Source organism: Bactrocera tryoni, chromosome 4, assembly GCF_016617805.1.
Source record: "Bactrocera tryoni isolate S06 chromosome 4, CSIRO_BtryS06_freeze2, whole genome shotgun sequence".
NCBI lineage: Eukaryota > Metazoa > Arthropoda > Insecta > Diptera > Tephritidae > Bactrocera > Bactrocera tryoni.
Window position 1 is genome coordinate 33,762,396 of NC_052502.1, and position 17,275 is coordinate 33,779,670.

The 17,275-nt window shown below is 34.6% G+C and overlaps 2 long non-coding RNA genes across 2 annotated transcripts in view; one reads left to right on the forward strand and one right to left on the reverse strand.

The window, feature by feature from the left end:
• Window positions 1-17,275, forward strand: part of LOC120775757 — a 132,384-nt gene that overhangs the window by 108,599 nt on the left and 6,510 nt on the right. The gene's annotated exons all lie outside the window — the stretch shown is intronic.
• Window positions 1-17,275, reverse strand: part of LOC120775758 — a 151,574-nt gene that overhangs the window by 72,927 nt on the left and 61,372 nt on the right. Inside the window, exon 2 of the long non-coding RNA XR_005705354.1 lies at window positions 9,640-9,650. This is a non-coding gene — a long non-coding RNA (uncharacterized LOC120775758). The remainder of the gene's footprint in view (window positions 1-9,639; window positions 9,651-17,275) is intronic.

Genomic DNA, 17,275 nt, shown 5'->3' on the forward strand with positions numbered 1-17,275 from the left:
TAAAGAAGGAATATTTGTTGATCTACAAATATGCCAACTGCTAAAAAATAATAGGTTGAAAGAAAAACTGAAAGATCAGAAAAAACTCGGCAGGAAATTTTTGGGTAACGTTGTCGAAAATTTTCTGAGGAAACTATAATTCAGAAAATTGCAAAGATGTCATATAAAACTTTGGGGTGTAAGGTACTATTAAAAAACATATGCTGGACTACCATTTGGATTTCTTTCCGGCAAATTTGGGGACTGTGAGCGCCAAACAAGGCTAGAGGTTCCATCAGAACATTTCTTTAAAGAACAAGCCCTATCAAGAAAAATGGAGTGCAGGAACGCTAGCAGTTTATTATTGGAGACTTAAGAAAGACCCTCCAGAAGCCGAATATACACGAAAATCATAAGTTTTGCTCTATTATTTCTACGTTTTCTAAAAGTAGCTGAGCTTGTACTTTTTAAAAAAATATGTGGCTTGAAAAAGTGGTTGATCTACATACATATGTACACCAGTTTCAAGCCCAAAAATAATATTTTCAAATGCTTCCTTTTCCTTTCTTATTCAATTGGCGCCTTGTATCTTTCTCATTGTTTAAAGAGAATATTTTCTTTACAAACATGCATACCAGTCAAGTAAGATCAGGTTATACATTGTGGATTTGCCCTAATTTTATTTATGCTCGCGATTCCCTCGCTTTCTTCTTATATATCCTCTCTTCTTATATATTCTTGGTTATACTAGCTGTCAGCACATGTTTTGGTGTTTACTTTCACTTTTATGGCATTAGCGTTTGCTTGTGAGTTTTGGCATATATTTCTAAAATAGCACAATAAATACAATATCATCCATTCAATACCATCGAATTTGCATGAAATAAAGTATTTTCAGTGAAAATAAGTGAAGGTAGGATATTTGTATGAACTCATTTCTTATTTTATAATTTTATTGTAAATTTAAGTTATTTAAGTTGGTTTAAATGGTTGCTAAGAAAGCACGAAGAACGAAACTAGAGAGGAAAATAAATAAATTGAAGTGAAGAAAACGTATATTGAAACAAAATTTGAGTTTTGGTTTTAAAATGGTTCTATATTGGTTATATCTGAGATCAGAAGCGCTAAAAATTGTATGCCATATACATATGCTTATGTATAGGTAAAATGATGTAGCGAAACGTAAGCAATAAAAAACTCAATTTGGTTTTTTTTTATGATACGTTGTTTTGCATTTTAGGTGACGCTATTTAATACAAAAAACCGGTAGAAATATGTCTGACTCTCGTAATTAGAAATCAAAGCAAAAATATGTATCATAAATTATTAATTAAATGCTTTGAATGCAATATTTGCAAGCTTATTGGCATAACTACTAAAATCAGATAGCACCTTAGAAACCACTGAATATTTCTCACATATGCAAATACATACATGTACATATTTGTGGTGTAAATATTTCCTCATCGTCAATTTTCCACACCCCTTATCGTTTGGCAACAAAATGTACAACCCGAGTTCATTGTCTACACATTTGGAAACACTAATTTTACACTCATCCACTGTTTCCATCTTGACTTCCAACTAATTGACCGGTTTTGTGGTTTTTAATAAACAACAACTTCTCTTATTTTAAGTAAATATATACACACATCCATATAAATATTAGCTCATACATATGTACATATGTGACTGCTGCTGTTATCATTGCAACGACAATTTATGTATGCATATAGTATATATAGAAAAGCAGAATATTGAACGCCATTGGAAATAAGTCACATATACAGATATGCATGTAGGTGTTAGTGCAATAAACTTGCAAAATAACTGCAAACCCTTCGTATTATGAATATTTGAACTTGCCAGCGTTTTCGATTTAACCACTCATGGTGTTGCAAGAAATATGCATGAAATGAAAATGAACAAATATAGAACTATGTATACAAATAGTCCGAACCATATAAGAAATTCGAACAAATTTGAAAGCTGAGGCTCTTGTCGCCATCTTTCTACCTCTTATACTTGATATAACTTACAAGTAAAAATTCTCAGAAGCATTTCGGAATAGAAGTCTATAAATTTTGAGTAAGATACACGGAAAACGGATTAAAAGAGTAACTTAAAAATTGACGCCCAGATAAATTACCTTATGACTGGCCTGTCTAAAAAGTCTAACAAAACGGTAGAAAAATTAAATGAATATGAATATGTGAAGGGTTTAAACAGAATGTTCATAAATTATTCAAAAATTTTATACTTTAGTCAGAGGAATTTAATAGTAAATTTATTATAATTAGTCAGCAGTCAGTTTTTCAGTAATTATTACAGCATCAAAAAACATGTTTACTTCTATGGGGGTAATTTTAAAATACTGCCGAATCCTTTTGTAGAGGTTCATCATTTTACATATACGAATTAATCTCAAAATTCAGTTATTCCTAGGATTTTCATAGATATTTTGGCATAGTCCTTGAACGCGACCTTGACAGCTGTAACTGTGGCGTTTGGGCTCAGATCTTTATGAAATTTGTACGAATTAATCTTAAAAACATATATTTTGAGAAAACGCAATAAGCAAGGCAGACATTTTTTTTTTAAACCTCGATTAATCGAATTCCACAAAACAATTTAGGCATTATTTTATTCTTTTTGAAATTCAACAAGCCGAAAGGCAACAGTCGCTCAACATTTTTCGTCGGAATATAAATAAACTGTATATTTTGCTAAGTTGGTATGACTGTCCCTAATTACTATGTCAAATATGAGCGTGATATATCAACTAGTTTTTTCACAGCAGCTGTTTAAGTCGGTGCACCTCTCAAATTTTGTATTTCTAACCAAATTTCGTTTGTGGAATGGTTGCTAATGTTGGCAAAGGCTTACAGTCATTCAGTTTTATCGAAAACACAAGCCTTCGAGTGATATACAGCCTTCAAAGATGGTTGAGGGATCATTGAAGACATGCCTCGTTCTGAACGACGTCTTCAACTGACGAATATTTAAAAAAAGTGAAGGATATGGGGCTTCAAAATCGTCACAAAAGTTTTTGAGAGCTTGCAGGAGAGCAAGACATCTCTCGCGAGTCCGTTCGAATGATGTTGGTGGATATTTTGGGTATGACACGTTTTTTAGCTCTACACGTACCGATAAAGCTGAATTTTTTTCAAAAAGAGTACCATAAACAGGTCTCTTTAGACATGCTTGACAAGTCAACAATCATCGAAATGAAACCCATTTTAAGTCTATCGAAGAGAACTTCGCTGAAGGAGAGGAAAAGAGTGTATTTCAAAAGTGTTTCGAGAACTGGAAGGTATTTCCAAGGAAAAAATGAATAGTTAAAAAAAACACCTTAATGTGTACATATATTGATGAAAAGTTCAATATTTTGCATTTTATTTACAATTTCTTTTATTTATTGTATTTATGCACAAGGTTTAACTTCAAGTGGTCGAAAATATCCAACAGTAAAATGTTGGTTCTTCTAAAAACACTGAAAATTTCAACGAAGTAAGTCTCGGGCGGTTTTGAACTTATTTGAGCATATTAAAAATATTTTTCATTTACATATTTGTTGCACGGAATCAAGACGAAATTTCAGGTTATGTCAGGTTAAGTTGATTCTGGCAGGGATCTTGGACAAAGCGCTTTGAGCCTATCACAAATTTGTTGAGGCGGCCTCAGTCTTGCAAATGAAGGACAATAGTGGTGAAAGTGCCTGGATGCTTCAACCTCACTTTCTTCCAAACAGCTTACGTCTGAAAAGCCCAATACCAACTTTGATAAGGGCGAGTAGTTCAGTAGATCTGCTGCGTTCGACAAAGCATGTCGCTGCCTGGTCGTCAGGCTACGAGTGACTAACTCGTATACAAAAATTTATAAATTCTTTCTTTCTTTCCAATTTTTAGTTAACTTTTTTTCTCGAACAACGTAAATGTACGAGCAGTATATCAGTTTTCAATAATAATGATAATTTGAATTTCAATGGATCTTCATTTAAAAATCTAACCTGTAAATTGATTACTTTGTATAATGAGAGCTTAGGACAAAACCACGAAGTTAGACAACAGCTCCACTGAACTAGAAGTAAAAAAGGACCATGGCTTAATACGAATATTCCTACAAGTACATACATACTTGTATGTATAAGCAATATTACCCACTCGAGTTATTGCCAATAACTTACAGTAGAAATATATATTTATTTATATCCACACAAGTATGCATGCAAAACATACACACATATGTATGTTACATTTGCATATTCACTTATGCTTTCCCAAGTACTTACACATGTTCTGCCACAGCATTTATGCAACTTGTATTGCCCGGCACAGCATGTTGCACATGTTTAATGACACTTGTAATAATTTAATTGAATTAAAATATTTAAACTGCCGACAGCAAACGCTGCCACGTCGGGTCAGTGGCCAGGCAATTGAAGGTGGCGCTTAAACAGTTTAATTGAGCAGAAAAGTTCAAATATGAAAGACACACGCACACATGCACAGGTGTATAAAACACGCCACATATTCAATATTTATACATATTATATATGAATATATATATATACCAATGATTGAAAACAAATTTTCAAGTACTGCCAACTATATTTGAGCCAATAATGCCCTCAATTAGCATATCAATATATAAATGTGGCCCTGTTGAGCTGATGGCAATATATGTACATTGGCGTGTGAAGAAGTTGAAAATTCCCTTATAAATTCATATATGTATATGCATATAATCATTTAGCATAGCAGTACATTTATGTGTCACGTTAGACAGCTCGCTCTACTAAATGCCATATAAATTTATGACATTTTTCGGTGCTTCCACCAGCAGTTTGAGCGAACATTTGTCTGCATTTGAATATTAATTTGACAAATGCAAATGCGACACATAAAACCGTATGTGATGTGTTGGCGGAGAGCAACGCGTTGGCGCAGCATAAGCAGAGCGCACGTAGTCAACATATGTTAGGCGCATATGTGGCATAAAGACGCTTGTATTATAATGGCAATATGCAGAAGTCAATGTGTATATGTAATTGACTTGCCAAGCATATGATTAGTGTGGCATGGGGGAAAATATGGTATATAGTAAAGAAAATATTTGAAAAAAACAAAAAAAGTTATACCGAATCAGCATTCAGATGGTATGCCTTACACAGGTGAATTTATTATAGTAATAAAGGGTATAAAAACAAATTTTCTTCATTTTGAACGTTCAGTTTGTATGACAGCTATATGCTATAGTTGTCCGATCTCAAAAAGTTCGTTGGGTATCATAGCACTACTTTAAGCAATAATGTGTGCGAAATTACATGAAGATATCTGTTCAAATAAAAAAGCTTTGTCTACAAAAACATGACTTTCTTTGTACAGTTTGTATGTCAGCTATATGATATAGTAATCCGATTTGATAAATTTCTTCAGAGTGTATACCGTAATGCAAAATTTCGTGAAGATATTTTGTCAAATAAGAAAGTATCCCCTACAAAGACTTGACTTCGATTGTTGAGTTTGTATGGCAGCTATATGATAGAGTAGTTCCATCTGAACAATTTCTTCGCATATGACACTTTTACTTTAGGTTATAAATCATGCCAAGTTGTGGAAAAATATCTTTTCAAATGAAATGTTTTTCATGCAAGGAATTGTTTTTGATCCATCAGTTTGTATGGCAGCTATATACAACAGTGACTCAATACGAACAATTTTTTTGGAAATTGCACCATTGTCTTTAAAAATAACTTATGCCGAATTTCATGAAGATATCTCATTAAATGAAAAAGTGTTCCATACAAATACTTGAATTCGATCTATTAGTTTGTATGTATACCGCTGCCTTGGACAATAATCTCTGTTAATTTTTCTCGTCAAATAAATAAGTTTTCCATAAAAGCACTTGATTCCGGTCGTTCAGTTTGTATGACAGCTATATCTTATAGTGATCTAATTCCTGCCATTCCGACAAATTAGCAACAACTTAAGGAGAAAAATATGTGAGCAGAATTTCGAATCAATATCTCAAACACTGAGGAACTAGTTCACGAATAAACGCACAGGCAGTTGGATGGAAAGTCGAACATGGCTAAATAGACTCAACTCCCTACTCATTAATATTAAATATTTTGTATGGTCCTTGACGTTTTATTCTGAATGCAAAGAACTTCATGACAGACTTATGTATATACTCTCTACAGGATATAAAAAATTAAAAAAAAAAAAAACAAAAGCCTTAAAATTCCCGCAACAGACACGGAAGTGCTTATAAAGACAAATAAATGTATGAAATTTGAAATTACCACAAAATGCGAAAATACACTAAAAAGGAAGCTGCCAAAATTTCGCGCAGACAAATCATAAAGCGAAATGCCGCTTTCGGCAAGTTGACTGCTCTGTGAATGAGAACTCGGCAGTTCTTTGAAGAAAAATTCCACTTCCTCTTGCTTGCTTAGCCCAGGCAACACACTATTGCTTTTGATTACAAGCAACCACCAACGCTTTTTGCTTAACGCTCATTCCAACTCAATATAAACATATAACAACACACATGCATTCCCACATACCAAATTCTTATTTGTTTCGCCTTGTCTCTTAGCAGTACTTTTCTTAAAAGCTAAACTTCTTTATCTTCATCACACTCACCATAATAACAATAACAATAATAATAAGCAAGTGTAGTGAGTGGCATAATGGTGTGATAATAAGATTTTTATAACGCATTTTCATAACCGCTATGTCATTTCAAACAGGTTGCATAAAGGGGAGCGCACATTAACTACACAAACCCCAACACATATATGTTTGGGCTTATATAGGTAAATATATGAGAGCGCTTATGTTTGATATATTTTATAAAACTCATATGTGCACTAAAAATTGCATGTAGGCACATTATTATGCGTAGTATTGCACGAAATGCCGTTATTGCTTATTTTAATGTACTTCTGTGAGCCACTTGAGAGGACACGGCGTATACGTAACCACTTATGATGGCAACATGAAATTGCTTTACTTTTAGCGTGAATAAAATACATATGTGTAGGTGTAAAAAAGTTAATAACTTTTAGCAGTTTATAATCATAAACTAGAATATTTCTTCTATAATTTTTATTAAAATAATTTTCTGGTTAGACAATTTTTAAGGTCGAGATGAAAAATTAATAGTTATTGCAGCTCAAAGAAAGCAAAAAAAGGAGTTTCAAATAGCAATCAGAACAAATTTTAAATTAGGGTTAGCGGCTACTTGAAAAATTAGAAAATATAATGCCTCATCAGAGAAGAAGATTAGAACAAAATCGTTATAATTTTCAAGTTGTTCGAAGGCAAAATCAGAAAATTCACCACGTTTACGGCGTTCTGATAGCCTTAGTTTTTGAGTGAGAACAATTTTATACGGATATAAGGCCAATTTTTTCACAAAATCCGCCAGATTGTGATTTGAGACAGTCCACATTCTTGAAAAGGTTTTGGAATCCACAAATTGCGGTCTTCAGCAACACTTGCCTGAGCGAACGACAGCAATATTTGCATTACTTCGAGCGGTTCTTTGTCTTATTAGCACTAGAAAATTATGTAAAGAAAATGTTCAATCGAAATTTTCAACAATTCGACAAATAGCGAGCACATGTGGACGATTATTATGACTATAACATCGCAAAAGCGATCAAAAAGTAGCAATTATAGAACGATTATTTTTTGTAAATTGAATGATTTGTAAACCTTGTTATTGCGTTTGTCTTTTTATGATGATATTGTAAACTTTTCTGAATTCAAAGCAAAAAAATATATCTTAATTTTTGGAAAACCCGATAAAAGTGCAACCGAGTTTCACAGTTTTTCTTTGAGAAAGGCGCAACAAAACACAAAATGGTATCAAAATCTATTAACTTCTGAAGCTAATGGTTAATGGCGATAAAAAGTGGGCCACTTATGACAATTTCCGTTAAAAACGGTCGTGGTTGAATAGCGGTGAGTTAACACAAACTGTTGCAAAGCCAGCATTGACGGTCGTGAAGATTTTCCTTTCTGTGTGGTTGGATTTGCAAGCTGCTTCCCTACGACCAAACTCTTAACTCGTCCGTATAATAATTATGTTCCATCAGGGCAACACCAGAGCACATACTTCGATAACGACTCGCTAGAAGCTCCTTAGTTCCGAATTTCGTATGTATTCACCTTGTCCGCTCTATGAGAGTGGCACTCAAATAGCAACAATTCATCTACCAAGACGAACTATATTTTACCTAAATAGGATCATTCTAATTATACTAAGAAAATCAATTAATTGTAAGCAAAAATTATTGATTTTTTACCCCACAGCTTTACAAAAATAAAACATACCATAACTCCAAGTTTCCTAAATAACCGACTGCATACACTAACAAAGTCAAACAAAATTAAAACACTGTTCTGAAGTACATATATCGGTACTGTATCATGACAGCAAAAGATGTTTTCATTCTCTTTACTTGACAAATTTGTTGTTGGTTTTTCTGAATCGAGGTTATAAAATCAACAATTGGCTAATACCCGGAATGTAAAAAGGACTTACACTAATCTTACAAAATGATCAAGGAGTACCTGTAAAACTTTTTCCGTATTTTAAATCCAACCAGTGAAGACAATAATAACAATTTTAAAGCTTTTAGAAAAGCAAAATTCGGTTTCTGAAGACTACCTTTAGCAAAACTTCCCAGCATCTCATATTAAACAACTTAACAAAATCGTAATACATTTCTATGTGAGGAATTAACAATCAACTCCAAATCTATTATATGGAGAATAAGATCACTTAATCGCATGAAAAATTAGGCGATTTTCGTGATTTTTTTTTTTTAAGAAAGTGCTCGGTTGAATGTTTCGAACTTCCTTGGACACAATAGGTATTTTTGATTTACAAAAATATTGAAAAATAACGGAGTTATGTTAAATTCAAAAAGTTTGTTAAACTCAAAGATGTTTCCTATACAATGACTTACAATTTTTTAAAAATATCAAAAATTAACAAAATGGCGTAATTTTGAAAAAAAAAATTTCGTTTTTTTAGGTAAACAATTTTTGTTTTTTTAATGCTAAATAGACAATTTTCAACCAATCAAAAAGATCGTAGGTCATTGTATAGTAAATGTATTCAACAATACTCAGTTTAAGTTTGAAGTCGAACGATTAATTTCTCGTTAAGTTGTGATGCCAGGAATTTCAAAATTTTTCTTTCGAGAAAAACGCATTTAAAGTTTCAAATATTGTATTTATATAAGCGAGCGGTCGCTTTTTAGCACACTGCCATTCAAAAACTATTCAGTATACGATCTACGATTTCACAGAATAATTTTGGAAATACAAACTATCGAAAAAGCAAAAAAAGCAAAAAAAAATTTTTTTCAAAGTGTCACACTAGCATAGCCCCTTAAGGTGAAATTTTTTCTCTCTTTTATAAAGCTTTATAGTTATGTATATAGCTTTTTAGAAAGATGTACGTCATTCACAAAACAAAAATGACAGAATCATGAACTTACAACACGTTGAACGTTACTTAACAAAATAGATTATTTCTATGAAATGCCCCTAACATTTCACTAACTTTTACTATACTAAATGTTAAGAACTAAAATAAAATTTCCTACCATGAAGAGAGATGACAAACACTTACCGAGTTAAAATCTGAAAAAAGATGAAAAGAAATTTGTTAATTATATTTCAAAAGTCTTCATAGGTAAATAAATATATATTAGAGTAATTTAAATATTATTCAAATTTGATCCAGTCTGATAAAAACTAGATTGTCATTAATCAACTAATCTTTGTTATCGTCCTCAAAATATATTCTTCTTGAGCCAATACACCATGTCAATGCTTATAACAATTTTTCAAGGACTTTTTATGAGCCTCGGCAGGAGTGGCCTTCAGCACCTTCAGCGACTGACTTTTATTAGTTTCACTGGACTCATAGCGCATTCCTCAAAGCGAATTTTTCAGTTTAAAAACAAAAAAAAAAATTTTCTGGCGAACGCGGTGGTTGATCGATGCCTCTCATTTCGTGTTTCGCCAAAAATCAGTCACAATCGTGCTAGAATTCGATCAAATATTACCTTTGTGAAAAATTCATGAAATTTTTGTACACAAATTTGATTCACGTAGGCGCTTGAAGGCGAGCTAAAGAATAAATTATTGACCGTTTGACCCTGGGAAATGAATTTATGAAAAACCACACTACAGTAATCAAAGAACGAACATCTCCTTGATTTTTGCCCGACTTTGACGTATTTTTTTTGGTTTGGTTAATTTTTGGAACGCCATGCGCTAGATTGTAAGACAGTTTCGACGTCATATTGAAAAACACACGTCTCATCATCAGTAACCATTTGTATGACGAGTGTAAGGTCCTCTACTCAGTCAAGCGCTTCTACTCAACTTCGCTTTTGGAAAAGATTCAGGACATCTGCCAAAAGTCCAACCTTAATCTCCTGCAAACACAAAACATTCACCAAAATTTTTTGAATTGGGTCATACGAGATGTTAAGAACCTCTGCTACCCAAAACATTAACCAAAACTTAATCAGTCGATCCATGCCTGTAAGAGATCTTCATAACCTCTGCTACTTCTCTGAGGCGAGCACGAGGATTTTCAAGCATTCTTGACAAAAATATCAAATTTCCTACAAACATTGTATCAGGCCAAAAAAAAAGTAGTTCACAGATGCAAAATAATTCATCTTTAGTGCAACTTGGGATGTGAAACCAACTGTCCTACTCATTAAAATTATGTATTGATGTGTGTAACTTTCCAATTACATAGAATTTAAGACATTGGATGTTTAACTGGAAATCTAAATATAGCTGAGATAGTCGTCTAACAAAGAAGAAAGCATAAAACTAAAACGAATAAAAAAGCGTTCCACAGAAAGCAGGAAAGCTCTACACAAAAACCAAAATAGACATAAGTAGGGGAAAAAACTGGTTCTTCTCCAGAAAACTGCAGAAAGATTATGTGGAAAACATTACCAACCTACGAAATGCCCTTTTCATCACATTACCTAAGTCAACGACCTACACACATCTTCCACTAGTATTTACTGTTATAATTGCTTTGTTTCGCCCACACACTCTATCCACAAGTCATGGCGACATCAAAGTGTAACGGAAAGTGACGCGTGACGATCGAATATAAATCAATGTAATAAATACAAAAGCCGAGACGAACTCATAAATAAAACGTTATGAAATTGACATGACAACAAAACGAGAAGAACAAGCAGAAGAACAAAAAAAAAAATGGGAAAAACTGAAAAAAATAAAATAAAACTTTGGTAAATACTGAAGATTTGTAGAGCAGGCACGTCAGTGTCGTCATGGCGTTTACTGCTCACTTCCTTCTGTAGACAAATACATAGTTTTGCGAAACTGAGGACCTGCGCGGAGGGGCGACTAACTACAACAACAAAGCAAATGAATAAATGTGCATTTTGAAGGACATATAAATGTAGTTGGCACGCACATACGCACATATTAAACATACCTGCTCTTCTCTCTCTCTCTCTTTCTGCTATATAAACTACACGCTCACACGCCTAAATGTATGCAACATTCGTAAAAACACATTGCACAACCACTTCGTCCAGACAGACACACAGACGGCCAGCAGCAAGCAAGCAAGCAAAACAAATAAGCAAACAAACAAATCGAGACGAAACGAGGATAACCGACGCGGCGTTGATGTATTTGCCAGCAAATTGCATTGGCATTTCAATGTGCCGCAGTTAGACGGAGAAGGGACTAGGCTGGAGGCGAAAGTACTGCGGCGTGGCAGATCAATTGAGGACCAACACTCAATGCGGGAAGGTCGATTGGCGTTGCCAGCATGCGAAAGTGAATTGACTCGTTTTTGCAGTGAAATTCAAAATATTTCGTCATAAAGCGCAAAGTGAGGGTGAATTATCAACTTTTTCATTATTTTTTTCGTTTGTTTTTATTTTTGCTATTTGTAATTCTCAGCGCTTTATTGGCTTATGCGTCTATAAATGCAATTATTACCATAGTAATGACACGTACCAATCGCTTGCGAAGCAATGCATTGCACTCGCATTGTGCTCCCACACGTTTATATGTAGGGGTGAATGTGTGCGTGCATGCTGGAGTTAAGTGGGTGTTGCAGCGTGTCTCTAGCGATTGCGACGGTATCAGAAATAATCGATTTTATAATTTTATGATTACATTTCTTTCGCAATGGTTAGATCTCTTTCCTTCGCTGGCTAGTGAGAGAATGTGCTGGGGAGAGTCGTAGGTTGCGATATGCTCTTAGAAAGCTAAGATATTTTAGCGTATATTTCAACTTCTAAAAATTTATTTTGATAGTGAAACAGCAAAATATTTTCGTTGTAAAGGATTTCGACTCTTTCATTGAGCAACAAAAAATACAAAAACACTAAGAATAGACGGCTTGGAATATTTAGGGGTTTTATATAATCTCATAAAATTATAAGTTCTAACGAACCGAGAACACAGCGTTGAGAATTGTAATTGCGTAAACTCAGTATTGTATGTAATCCGGCAACATTTTTTTAAAATGAGTGTAAAAATATTTAATTTTTTGATTTTAACATGCGTTAAGACAAGTTGTGAGTTCGCTTATTATAATTTAATGAACAATGCAAAATTTCTAAATCAATTCAATAATTTAAGAAACGTATTATTATAAATACTATATGTGCACCTACAATTAGAACAGTAGAAAGATGGGTTGCTGAATTTAAACGGTCGTACAAGTCTTGAAGACGATTCACGTGAAGGGCGTCCAAAAAGCGCATCATCACTATAAATCATAGTCAAAATACAGGATATGGTTTTGGAGGATCGCCGATTGACTGAGAGAAATTTAGTAGAAGCTCATCTTATTAGGTAGTGTGAGCCATATTTTAAGTGAAATTTTGGGTTTTAAAAAGCTGTGCGCACAATGGGTGCCACATTCGCTAACAAGGGAAAAAAACACATTCGAATGCGACTTTCTCAGCAATATTTGGAGTGGTTTAAAAAGGATAAAGAGGATTTTGCGCGTCGATTCATCACTATGGATGAGACCTTGGTCTATCACCATGATTCTGAATCGAAACAAGAGGCTGAAGAGTGGTGTGAACCTGGTTGTTTGGCTTCGAAACGAGTTCGTGTCCGGAAATCGACCAAGAAGGTTATGGGATCAGTTTTTTGGGATGCGAAAGAAAATTTGTTTGTCGATTACTTGCAGACTGGTAAAACAATAAATTCTAAATATTATTGCAACCTTTTGGACCAGTTGAAGGAAAAAATTCGTGAAAAAAGACCCGGTTTGCAGAAGAAAAAAATCCTATTTCATCAGGACAATGCAGCGTGTCACTAGAGCATTTTGACAATGGCTAAAATCCATGAATTAAAGTTCGAAATGTTGGAGCATCCACCGTATGCACCAGATGTGGTCGTCAGTGACTTGCATTTGTTTCCAGAATTAAAAAAATGTATGCATGGCAAGGGTTTTTTATCAAATGAAAAGGTCATAACGGCTGTTGAAGCGTATTTTGGGAGTTAAATTTTATTTATTTTTCTCAATACCCATACTATTAGAATGTCACATACTAAAAACTCATCAAAAGGAGTAAAGTCAGGCGGATGTTCGAAAATCCTGAAATTACTTATGTAGGAGTTAGGTCAAGTTTTCCCTCAAATTTATCTATTTTAGGCAAAAAGGTACACTGTTATGAGTAAAACACACTCTCTCCTTTTCTTTGAGATAACTCTCGTATTGGCCGATATATGCGGCAAAAAGTCACTTGGAAGTTCGAAAATCTTTATACGAGTATTAGGTACATGGGGGCTAAGGGAAGTATTGGTCCGATTCAATCTATTTTTGACACGTAGACAAACCATTATTAGGGAAGGAATATCCCTGAATTTCAATTATACATCTCATACATTGACCGATATTTTCGATCAAAATATTATAGTTACCGTTGTACAAATATTAGGTACCTAGGGGCTTGAAAAGTTTTTGTTGGACTTGCATAACTTTTGGTCGTAAGAAGCCATACAGTAAAGGCATTATTCGTGCACAGTTTTATGACGTTATATTAATTGCTCCTTGATTTGTGTTTTTGATAGTGAAAGAATCAATTAGAATTTAACATTGTGCTAGTTTTTCACAGTACCGCTATATGGGGTGTGAGCTGGGTTATCCAGGTCGGGGTCGGTAGGAGTTCTTATAATATTTATGTTTACTTAGCAAACCTTTTTTCATTTTTAATTATTTTTTTGTGGGAAAAACACTTAAGCTTTTTGAACACCTTTAAGTTTGGTATCCGTGTAATAAGGAATATAATATATTAACTAATGGTTTATTTTTTTAAGCAGTTAGTAAATTTTGATCAAATACGGGAATATGTTAATGTAGAAAAGAAATTATAAACAAATATTTTTTCAGCTTTACAGCGAAAATTATGCAGAGAAACAAATTTAAAAATTTCAAAGATAGTTTCGAAAAAAAAAATCGATTATAAAACGGTCCTAAGATAGGAATAAAATTTCTTGTAACTTTCTCAAATTAATTTCAATTTTGTTAGGCATTTAAATAGAAAGAAAAAAATATAAATAGGACATAAAAAAATCTAATAAAAGTGCTTTTCAACAGCAGAACTCAAGGTTTTCATATATTACAATATATTTAACTGAGTATTATATTTTATATGAAGTTCGTCGTCTTCAAATTGTCGAAAATATTCCATCTTTCTACTAATTTAAATTTTTTACCCCGATTTTGCGATCTTCTACGCCCTGAAAGTCATTATGACCAGCCTTTTTATGAAAAGACAACAAAAACAATAAACTAATTGAATTTAAAAACCATTAGTAATTTGTTTCCTAACCGCCAAATGCCGAAATACACGCATTCAAAACAACGAGAATGCACATGCACGCACACAAACACACGAATAAAAAGAAGGAATGTGTGCGGCAATAATTTAATAAAATGCTCGCACTCAAAATAGCAATGACATGCCGAAAATAATTCTATTGACTTACACCCACTCTCCAACGCGCCCCAATAGACCAAAGTCAATGTGCACACACACACACAAATATGTAAGTACTTAGAAATATGTGTTGGTATGTATGCATCGGTAACATATTGGTTGGTCATACCGTTATTGGGCGCATCATCTAGACGGCTAGACGGCTTGGCAAATTGTAACGGAAGTCGCTTAATTTCAGTTCATTTCAGTGCACTCAGCATTCATATCCGTCGTCAAACGGCAAGCAGACACACCCACCAACATTAAAATAGATCCAAACTTACACACACACACCTACACACATGCGAACACAAACAGATTTGCACTTAGTTACCCATTAAAGCATAGAACACATCCTTAACAGCCAACACCCGCACGGCAGCTGGTGTGAGTGCCCTTGAAGTGACGTCGACGCCCGGCGTTGGGTGGTGTTTATTTGCCAACATCTTCACTTCCTCATTAATTTATTTACATTTTCGAGCAAAAAAAAAAAAAATACGGAAAAAGTAATGAAAATAGAAAAAATAAGAAAAAAGTGGTGGCACAAATAATATACAAACAACAAATGAGAAGTGCGGCGAAAAACGAAAACATGTGGCAGTTGAAGTGCCAATGTGGCACGTACGAGCGCACACACTGTAGATATCCACTTCGCTGGAATGCGGCGTATTCATGGTAGCAGTGGCATGCCACGCGAGCAAGTGTGGCTGGGAAGCGGTACTAATGAAAGCAGAAATTACTTCCGCACATTGGCACGTTCGCCACGAAAATGGGAGGAAATTTCCCGAATGAGGGCAAGGCGCTCGGCGAATGGTGTCAAAATAAAAATGTGTGAAGGAAAAAATCGAAAAATGAAAGGAGGAAGCAAAACAAGCTGAATCACAAGCGCACATACATACTCATATGCGTACATATGTATGTCAATAAAGGAAGCGAGCAGTTATGAATAACAAGCAACAGCTGAAGATGTCATTTGCCGTTTGCGGATACCTCGTATGTACATAGACATACATACATACATATGTATATGTGATACTCAAGCAAGTGTTTGTTTGTATGTGTGTAGACGATAGCATGCGCCTGTCAATTCTTCGCAAAATTATGTTTCAATAACTGTGCAAATATGCGCACACCCACACATACACACATATGTACAACAACACCGACCAGCGTGTCTTGTTTGACTATTTGCCGGTTTCACCGTCGCTGCGCGCTTCAAGCGATTTGTTGTGTGGTTTCTCCTTAAATCTGTACTCGGATGATAACACCATTGCTAAATTATATTTGTGTTTAATATTAAAAAAATTTATGTAAGGAGACTAACAAAGGTTAACTTAATTTTGAATATAGATAGAATAGGTTTAATTATCTCTGCCGTTTATAGTCTTATCTTACGTAGTAAATATCGGGCAATATGCGACCTATGTATATGAAAAAAATTTACAAAAAAATGTTATATAATGTAACAAGGTTCCTAGATGTGAACGAAGTCAATAACTGTATATGATCTCCGCCACTCCGGATACTAGATTTCATGTACTTAGCTTAATAATAGTACAAGATACCCTCATAAAAAAATAGTATGAAATTAAAAACAAAAAAAATCACATTTCGCTATAACCATTCCTTTCGCACTTTTCTTTATTGGCCTAGACACCGCTTACCCGGTTATAACCAAATTTACAAGAGCGCGCCAGTCCTTCCCCCTTTTCGCTGTTTGGCGCCAATTGGAGATTCCAAGTGTAACCAGATTCTTCTCCACCTTATTTTTTTTACGGATGGGAGGTGTTCCTCTTCTACTGCTTCCCAAGGGGGGTACTGTGTCGAATACTTTCAGAGCTGGAGAGTTTCCTTCCATTCGCACGACATGACCTAGCCATCGTAGCCGCTGCCGCTGTAATTCGTCGTATAACTCGTACAGCTCATCGTTCCATCGAATGCGATAATCGCCGTTTATAATGCGCAAAGGACCAAAGATCTACTGCACCATCGTCATCCATTTGGGAATCGGGTTCACTATCTCCTGGTGTTATGCTTTCACTGCCATTAAGCAGGCTCGAGAAGCGTTCAATTCATAATTTTAATATGCTCTGGGCATCAGTCACTAGATCACCTCTGGGGGTTCTACAAGACTACGCTCCGATCTTGAAACCTGCAGTTAGTCGCCACATCTTTTCGTAGAATTTTCGAGCATTACCCCTGTTGGCGAGCTCGTTAAGCTCTTCGTACTCACGCTTTCGGCCTCTCTCTTTT